A 9,978-nucleotide genomic window follows, 5' to 3' on the forward strand; every position below is an offset into this window, starting at 1 on the left:
AAAAAAAGAAAAAGAAAAGGGAAAAAAGAACTAGCCAGGCATTGCAGCAGTCACCTGTAATCCCAGCTACTCAGGAGGCTGAGGCAAGTGGATTACTTGAACCCAAGAGTTTAAGGTTGCTATGAGTGATGACACCACGGCACTATACCCAGGGCAATAGAGTGAGACTCTGTCTCAAAAAATTAAAAAGGACAAGAAAAGAAAAGGAAGAAAACAGGCCTGCATAACTGTCACCAACACAATCATCAACAATATTCCCTGCCCCACCACTACCACCAAGTGTGATTTAGAAAACTTACTGCAACGTTCTTCAATAATGTCTACCACTCTCAAAATATAAAACAGAACCTAGTAAGAGTTAATTATCCCTAGAAAATTTCAAAGGAGAAATTACAAGAAAGACTTTGCTAACATTGTTACATACTATCTTCCAAAAGCATTGTAAATTTCCAATGAAATTTAACAACAAAAAGGGATCAAAAGGTTTAAAATTGTTAGGCCGGGTATGGTGGCTCACATGGGGTATGGAAGTTCATGCCTGTAATCCTAGCACTCTGGGAGGCCAAGGTAGGAAGACTGCTTAAGCTCATGAGTTCCAGACCAGCCTGAGCAAGAGGGAGATCCTGTATCTACCACAAATAGAAAAATTACCCAGGCATTGTGGTGGGGGTATATAGTCCCACCTACTCAGGAGGCTGAGGCAGAAGGATCGTGTGAGCCCATAACTTTGAGGTTGCTGTGAGCTAGGCTACGGCAACAAAGTGAGATTCTGCCTCAAAAAAAAAAAAATAGTTTAAATTTTTTATAACCCTTTACCCACTGAATTCTCCTCTAAGAAATCATGTCTAAAAAATAATACTGAAGGATCAAATGGAGATCTAGTTTGAATTCTTTGAGGGTTCTCCATAATTCCTTCCAAAAAGGTCGTATTAGTTTGCAGTTCCACCATAAGGGTAAAAGTGTTCCCTTCTCTCCACATCCACACCAGCATCTGAAGTTTTGAGGTTTTTGTGATGTGGGCCATTCTTACTGGGGTTAGATGGTATCTCAGGGTGGTTTGGATATGCATTTCTCTAATAATTAAGGATGATGAGTGTAGGGGATAAGATCCTTTTGCTCAAGACATTGCAGTTTGCCTCAACGTGCTCTCTCAGGAATACTGTTTCCGAGAAACGTCTCCTTGAGGATCTGAGCCTCTGCACTTGCCTATTGATGTGCAGGAATGTGTAGAGTGACTCTCCCTAGGGGGCGTGGAGAAATAGCCGAGATGAGCTGGAGGATGGAAAGACCGGTTTTGAAGCATTGGGTTCTATTCTCTGCATTCTTCCTTCATTAGCATTATAAGGTGTAACTTTACCTTGGGCAATCAAGGACCGACAGCCAGGCTCCAAAATGTTTTACTCTAAACAAAATCAATTGTATATGCGTTCCTCAACCTTCACACTAAATTGTAATCTCAAATGGTTGCTTCCTCACGTTACTTGACTTCTTTGTAAATGTGTTAAATTCTTACTAAATGTTGGAAAGTATATAAGATAATCAGTAAAGTTTAGCCGGGCCGCCGACCAGAGCGAGTCCCGGTCTCCCTTGAAGATTCATTCCGTTTGCAGTTCTTTCCCCTGCGTCATCGAATCAGAAGCTCCAAGGAACACACACAACAACAGATGAGCATTTATTCATGTCTGTTAACCATTTGTCTGCCTTCTTTAGAAAAGGTTCTATTCAGGTCTTTCGCCCATTCTCAAATTGATACATGGGATTGTTGTTTCTTAACTTCCCTTAGCCTCAGTCTACCTCCTTAAAATGGGTCTGATGTGCTCAAATAAATTTGAGAAATAGTATATGTAATAATTCATTTTCTTTCTCCAACTCCTGAGGAGGGAAAATTTCTATAAGAATTAAACAATGTATTTTATACATGGCAAGTGCTCACCAAATGAAAGCTAATAATATTCCTTTTTCTTTACTTCCTTATTTATATAATAAAGTATGTTTACGTTATAATATAAAGGTGCTGAAGGACTAAATTTGTAATTTTTCAAAAAGAAAATATCCTAAGGCCTAATACTAATAAATGGACAGGACAGAGTCTAAACTCAGGTACACCCAAATCTAAGACCATGTGACTAAATCCTACTATCTCCCCAAGAAGAAATGTTAGCCAAGGTGTTAGAAGAATTATCACTGTAGATATAAGACAGTGGCAAGGATGGAATAGAGAGAAAAGCTCCAATTGAAACATTACTAGAGTTAGTGAGAACTTTAAGCAAGACATTTATGATGGAGAAGTAGTGAATGGCATACAGACTTCAGGCCAAGATCTATCAAAGGATGCTCCTGATAAACTGACACTCACTTTACTCAATCTCAAGGCCAATAGCCAGGAATGTCTTGGGATCATTTTGTACCATTTACTTGACCTTGGCTAGCACATAACTAGCAGTTAGACTCCAGATCAGTCATATGAGATACATAGCAGGAGAATACAAAAAGTCCACGAGAATAGAAGAGGGTGAGACTAGCAGTCTCCTCACTCTGCCTGGACACCCTCTTCTGTCAAATGTGCCTGTGGGACCTTGCATCTTTGAAAGCACTCTGGATCATGCCCTGCTTTGTGAATGCTAGACCATAGACAATGTGGAACTAAGCAATGGGCTCCAGAAAAGTAGCTACTATTGAGAAATCCCTTGCCTTTTTGTGTTCTGAAAAATGGCAGGATTGCAAAAGATGACCCTTCCCTCATATATGAGATTCATCTCCAACTTATCTCACCACTCTTACAAGACACACAGATTACTCCTCCCTTGTTTACCTTGCCTCTATAAAACCCCACACCTCAGCAATGAAGGTTCCCTCTATGGCAATCATCTAAATACAATCAATCACATCCTTAGTTGTCCAGTACAAAGTTTGGGTACTTTTGGTTTAATCACCTGAGTTAGATAAGGAAGCATTCTCCAAAAATGATGTTTAAACTCTACTAGGTAAAATGGGTAAAGTGTTACTAATGTACATATTTCAGATGTTATAAGCTATATAGGAAGTTCTGAGAGGATCATCAATGCCCTCAATAATTCACCTGATAATAAACAAGGCTATAATGTTATCAATCAGTCTTAATATCAGTTATTTTTGTTGTTGTTGTTGAGACAGGGTCTTTGTTGCCCTTGGTAGAGTGCCACGGCATTATAGCTCACAGCAACCTCAAAATCTTGGGCTCAAGAGAATATCTTGCCTCAGCCTCCCAAGTAGCTGGGACTACAGGTGCTCACCACAACACCTAGTTATGTTTGAGGGACAGGGTCTCTCACTTGCTCAGGCTGGTCTCCAACCTGTGAATTCAGGCAATCCACCCTCTTGGCCTCCCAGAGTGCTAGGATTACAGGTGTGAGCCACTGCGCCCAGCCCCAGTTATTTCTTTAATGTTAACTTGGTATAACTCTACTTCTTTAATTTGGAATTAGCTATTACATTATATGAAGATTTTTTCTTTATAAATATTATGTTTATTTTATAAATTAAATGTAATATGATTCAAGATAGTGGTCAACTAACAGCATCCTTGCACCTGGGCATAGTGAGTCTGGGGAGAGGAGACCACAGGCATCTCTGGCTGGTGGGATCAGTCCAGAAACATCCCTTTGGAGATACAGGAAGTCAGCATGGGACTTCTGGACCCACAAGGAGGACAAAAGCAGTGGAGATCTGGCAAGTGTTTGCATGTATTCATTTGGTTGATCCCGCTGGCAGCTGTAAGTACAGCAGCTACGAGATTGCAAACTGGAAAGGCCTAACCTGTGCACTGTTTGGGTATTTTTTTTGGACTTGGCACTCAGTTGAACTACCTTGGGAGAACTTGGGCAAGAGAGCGGAGGAGTTTAAGCATTGGCTAGGGCCCCAGACAGAGCTGCTGAGCTGGATGGAGCTAATAGTGTTTGGCTGTTGGCCACACGGAGCCATTGCAGAAGAACTGTGGGGCAAGCTCCGCCCTGAGGGTCTCAGAGCAAGGATCAGGCGGGAGCAAGTAATCTAGAGACTGAGGAGCCCAAAGGTGGGGAATGAGATGCCTTGCAGCCTTGGCCCTCAGGGGCATACTGTGAGATCAGTTTTGCACACTGGGTAAGTGGATAGGCACTTCAGGAGGGATCCCAGCAACAAGTGCTTTCCCGGGAAAGCTTCTGCTTAGCCCAGGTTGGCAGTTTAAAGTGCCTTTTAAGCCGGCTGAGGTGAGATTTAGGCTTTCCCCCTACGTGGTTTGAGAAATCAGCAGAGGCCTCAAGTCTCCACCTCTCCTACCGCTGTATCAGCACTGTGATTAACATCTCATACCCCAGAAGATGACCTGTTGTCCAGATAATATTCAGCAAGAGATATATACTGATTTGTTTTTTTGTTTGTTTTTGTTTTTTTCTTCTTGTTTTTTTTTTTGTATTTTTTAATGTTAACATTTTCCTTATAGATATTTCTTCACATTTCTTTCTTCATTTTTCTAGTTGAAATATAATTTTCCATTGTTGCCCTTTTTTTAACAATTAGAACTTCATTTCTGCTACTCTTTCTACCCCTATTATTTGGCTTTTTACCCAATTTTATCCCATACAGTTTTTTGTTTGCTTGTTTTGGTTTGATTTATACCATTTTTGTCTTTCCTCTCTACTTGGTGGAGGTGGGGTACTGTGTCCAAACAGGCTAGCAAAGAGCTGCTGACCTCAAGGGAACAACCCAACCCAGCAGTCCCAGAGTTTGGGGGTTTCTAAGGTTGGGATATAGTACCCTATTGTACACCTATATTGCTCCTTTCTCCCTGTTTTTGTGCCTCTCCTCTTTTTGTTAATATTCCCGTTTACCCATCCCCTCTCCTTTCTCTTTTTTCTTCTCCTCTTTTTTCTCTTCCTGTTCTTCAATGTTCTTATTCTTCTGGTCCTGTACCAAAAGGACTCATTGAAACTCTAGTCAAGAGGCACAGGAACTTAAAGAGCAAAGGGAAGTGATGGGAAAATTAGGGCAAGGAAACAACTAAATCACTCATGAGGAAAAACCAGCAGAAAAATCCTGGCAACATGAAAAACCAGTACACAGCAACCCCCTCAAGGGACTGTGAAGTAGCTACTTCAGAAAATTCCACCTATAAAGAAATGTTAGAAATGACAGAAAGGGAATTTAGAATACAGATGATGAAAACAATGAAGGAAAGAAATGATGGAAAATAACCAAAAGGAAATCCAAAATCAGAATCAAATAAGAGATGAATGATATGAAGAATATAGAAATGATCTAGCAGAGCTGAAGGAATTGAAGCAGTCAATTAAGGAAATTAAAGATGCAATAGAAAGTATCAACAACAGATTAGACCATGCAGAAGAAAGAATCTCAAAGGTAGAGAACAAAGCTCTTGAGATATCTCACATAGATAAAGAGTCAGAAAAGAAGAGAGAGAAAGAACGTTCAGTGTCTGAATTGTGGGGCTACATGAAGCATTCAAACATACAAGTTATAGGTATCCCAGAAGGGGAAGAAGAATGCCCCAGGGGGATGGAAGCCATACTTGAGAATATTATAAACGAAAATTTCCCAAATATCACCAAAGATTCTGACACACTCCTTTCAGAGGGATATCAGACCCCAGGTTGCATCAGCTCTAACAGAGCTTCTCCAAGACACATTGTGATGAACCTGTCCAAAGTCAAGACAAAAGATTCTGCAAGCTCAGAAGTAAGTGTCCATTGACCTACAGTGGCAAATCCATCAGGGTAACTGCAGACTTCTCTAATGAAACTTTTCAAGCCAAAAGACAATGGTCATCTACCCTTAATCTACTTACACAGTACAATTTCCAGCCCAGAATGCTATATCCTGCTAAGCTAAGATTTAAAATTGATGGAGAAATCAAATCACTTACTTATATACAAACATTGATAACATTGATGAAATTCACCTCAACAAGACCAGCTCTACAGGAAATACTTCAACCCATTCTACACATTGACCATCACAATGGATCAACAGCAAAGTAAGAACTCAGAAATTAAAGGACAGAACATAACTTCCACCATGATGCAAAAGATAAAACTAAGCAATGGACTTTCACAAAATAAGATGAATAGAACAGTACCACACTTATGAATTATCTCAATAAATGTCAATGACTTGAATTCCCCACTGAAGAGGCCTAGATTGGTTGACTGGATTAAAAAGCACAAGCCATCCATTTGCTGTCTGCAGGAAACACACCTAACTTCAAAGGACAAATTAAAACTCCAAGTTAAGGGATAGAAGACAATTTTTCAGGCAAATGGAATCCAGAAGAAAAGATAAGTTGCAATCTTATTTTCAGATGCATGTGTATTTGAAGCAACTAAAGTGAAAAAAGACAAAGATGGTCGCTTTATATTGGTCAAGGGAAAAATACAACAAGACATTTCAATTCTAAGAATTTATGCATCCAATTTAAATGCTCCCAGATTCTTGAAACAGACTTTACTCAGTCTGAACAATATGATATCCTATAATAACATAGAGACTTTAATATTCCTCTTACAGAGTTGGAAAGATCCTCTAAACAGAAATTAAACAAAGATATCAGGGACTTAAATAAGACCTTAGAGCAACCGTGCTTGATAGACACATATAGAGCACTCCATCCCAAAAATAAAGAATATACATTCTTCTCATCACCCCATGGAACATTCTTCAAAATTGATCATATCCTAGGACACAAAACAAACCTCAACAGAACCAAAAAAATTGAAATTTTATCTTATATCTTCTCAGATCACAAGGCACTAAAGGTGGAACTCAACTCAAACAAAAACATTTAACCCCACACAAAGGCATGGTAATTAAACAACCTTCTGTTGAATGACAGTTGGGTGCAGGAAGAAATAAAAGAGGAAATCATTAACCTCCTTGAGCACAACAACAATGAATGCACAAGCTACCAAAACCTATTGGATACTGCAAAAGCAGTTTTGAGAGGAAAATTTATCGCTTTAGTTGCCTACATTCGAAAAACAGACAGAGAGTGCACCAACAAACTCAAAAGCCATCTTATGGAATTGGAAAAAGAAGAACAACCTAAGCATAAACTCAGCAAAAGAAAAGAAATATCCAAAATTAAATCAGAGATCAATGAAATTGAAAACAAAAAAATCATTCAGGAAATTAATGAAACAAGGAGTTGGGTTTTTGAAAAAATAAACAAAATAGATAAATCTTTGGCCAGACTAACTAGAAATAAAAAAGTAACATCTCTAGTAACCTCAATCAGAAATGATAAAGGGAAAATAATAACTGATGCCACAGAGATACAAGAGATCATCTCTAAATACTACCAGAAACTCTATGCCTAGAAATTTGACAATGCATGGCATGGCTATGCAGATTCACTGTGTAGCCATGCCCATCACTAGGTCTTATTATCAGGGTAGGGCTTATATTTAACAAACACATAGAAATCCTACTAGGGCTTATTTTAGGGGTAGGACTTATTTTCGAGAAAACACAGTATATTCAGAGCCAGTAGTTTTTGCAATTGGATGGCATACTCTGCTGTCTCAGCTTCCAAAGCCACTGCTCTTTGCAACAATAGCCTCCCAGTAGGGTCCCCAAGACTTCTTCTCAAAGCCTCCAAAGAGTCTCAGCCACAGCTGTTGGAGAAATGGCTCTTCCTCTCATTACCACCATAAATCACAGCTTTCAAAGTGACAGATTCAATGAGGACAATGACCATGGCAGGCCAATGCATTTTCAAAACCTCTCTTCAGTCTCCATTAATAAAAGTCAATTCATTGAGTCAGCATCCTTCAGAATAATGGTCAAAGCTTCTGGAGTTTGCAAGCAAATAAGTCATTGAAGTAAAGAATTATTGTAAATCACATATTAAAAAGCAAAAATGTCACAGCCAGCCCAGATACCCACAGAAACCTGGCAGCACCGAAGGAGTCATTTCTATTTTGCTTTGTAAATCATTATGCTCAGCTCAAACACCCTCATTTCCCTGCATAGTATAGCACTAGTTGACATTTCTGATGATGTTTATGTGGTGAGGGAGCTAAAACACAATGTTCAACATTAAGAATAATATGGGAAAGTTCTCAGCTGTTGGTTGTCTTTGGGGAAAAATGGACACCTGTTCAAAGTCAGACCTTTCTAAGAGAAAAAGAAAGCATTTATGGAATTCTATGTGTCATTTATTTCCTAATCTTCAAAGTCACCAATTAATAGAAAAGTAGCAGTTATTTCAAGAAAGAAGTGCAAAAAAGTCAAAGCTTATATTAACACTAATGTTGAAAAAAGTAACACTTATTCAGACACTGTGAACACTTAGCATCAATTATCTAACCTCCATTTTACAAGATGAGAAAAACTAGAGGTGAAGTCACTGGCCAAGGTTACAAAGCTTATATGTTGCAGAGATACGCTTCAAACTTAGACTATTTCATCCCCATAGTGTTAGCTTTTAACATGCCGTTGGATAAAGATAGATTTGCAGGAGTAAAACAAAATTGAATAAATAAAGAAATAATCAAAACACAAATATCTGCCTTACTAGTTACACAGATATTTACCCAAAACATTCATCATTCTTCATTTCATAAAAATACTCACTGCAGTAGTATTTACAGCAGTGAAAAATTGGAAATAAGCTAAATTTACAATGATCATTAAGTTTTAAGTAACTTATACCTCCTACAATAATTTTAAAATACAAATGCATCCATTATTCATTCATTTAGCAAAAATCTATTGAACATCTACTACATGTCAGGCATTCCTTTATGTGCTAAGGAAACAGCAGTGGACAAAACAATGCCTTTCCATCACCCCCATGAAAGAAATTTTAAATGACATGGAAAAATTCTTATGATGAAATGTTAGGCTAAAAAGAAGAAATTATGTATTTACTATGGACTAAACTATATACAAAGGAAAACGAATACGTGTAAGGGAAAATATGTCCAATACACATATTCTGTTCAGATATATAAGCACAGGTAAGTTTATATCTTTATGCATAATTCACATTATTACGTTAGCCATTAGTAATAATAATACATTTTTATATTTTAGTTCTGGGGTTTATAAATATAAATGAGTTCCTAATTTGTTACAGTAACATTAGATCACACATAATAGTTCTGTAATTCAATATTCTTAATAGAAAATGCTTTAAACTAACCCTTTTTTGTTATTAAATGATAGCTGTATACATTAATGCAAACATGGGGTACAGTGTAGTGTTTTCATATACAATTTGAAATATTTTCATCAAACTGGTTAACATAGACTTTGTGTCATTTACTTAGTTATTGTGTTAAAACATTTATACTCTAGTTCTAGAAAAGTTCACTTGTACCTTGTAATTGAAGCAACATCAAAAATACACTATTGGGACCTGATCAAACTAAAGAGCTTCTGCACAGCCAAGAACACAGTAAGTAAAGCATGCAGACAGCCCTCAGAGTGGGAGAAAATATTTGCAGGCTTAAACTAACTCTTTAACTCAAATGTCAGCAAACTTTTTCTTAAATGGCCTGAAGGTATATATTTTAGGTTTGAGTGCCATCCTTCTGTCACTACTACTCAATGCTGCTATTATGCCACAGAAACATCCATAGACAGTACTTAAATGAATAAAAGTAGTTATATAACAATAAAATTTTATATACTAAAACAGGTCATGGACTGGATTTGGCCCAAATGCCATAGTTTGTCAACCCCTGCTTTAACTTCACAACAACTAATACAAACACAGAATTCTTTTTACTTTCACTGTTCAACTTCCTCTTTCAACATCCTTGAAATATCAGAGAGGAAATGTCTTGTAGTGAAGAATGAGTTGTTAAGTCCAATTCACAAAGAGCTGGCAAATCTATTACCTGAAAAATTGTACATATAAATGCTAACTTCCTAGGGGAATTTGTTCCTTAGAAGAATTTTACTCCAAATCATTTTGCAAAAGAAACAAACAAAAAAAAA

General features: G+C 37.7%; 1 protein-coding gene across 1 annotated transcript in view; it reads right to left on the minus strand.

Moving 5' to 3' along the window:
• The window catches only part of OPHN1 (oligophrenin 1), a 443,853-nt gene that overhangs the window by 202,464 nt on the left and 231,411 nt on the right, over positions 1 to 9,978 (minus strand). The window lies entirely within an intron of this gene.

The sequence above is a fragment of the Otolemur garnettii genome, unplaced genomic scaffold (assembly GCF_000181295.1).
Source record: "Otolemur garnettii isolate 467f Iridium unplaced genomic scaffold, OtoGar3 scaffold00241, whole genome shotgun sequence".
Classification (NCBI taxonomy): domain Eukaryota; kingdom Metazoa; phylum Chordata; class Mammalia; order Primates; family Galagidae; genus Otolemur; species Otolemur garnettii.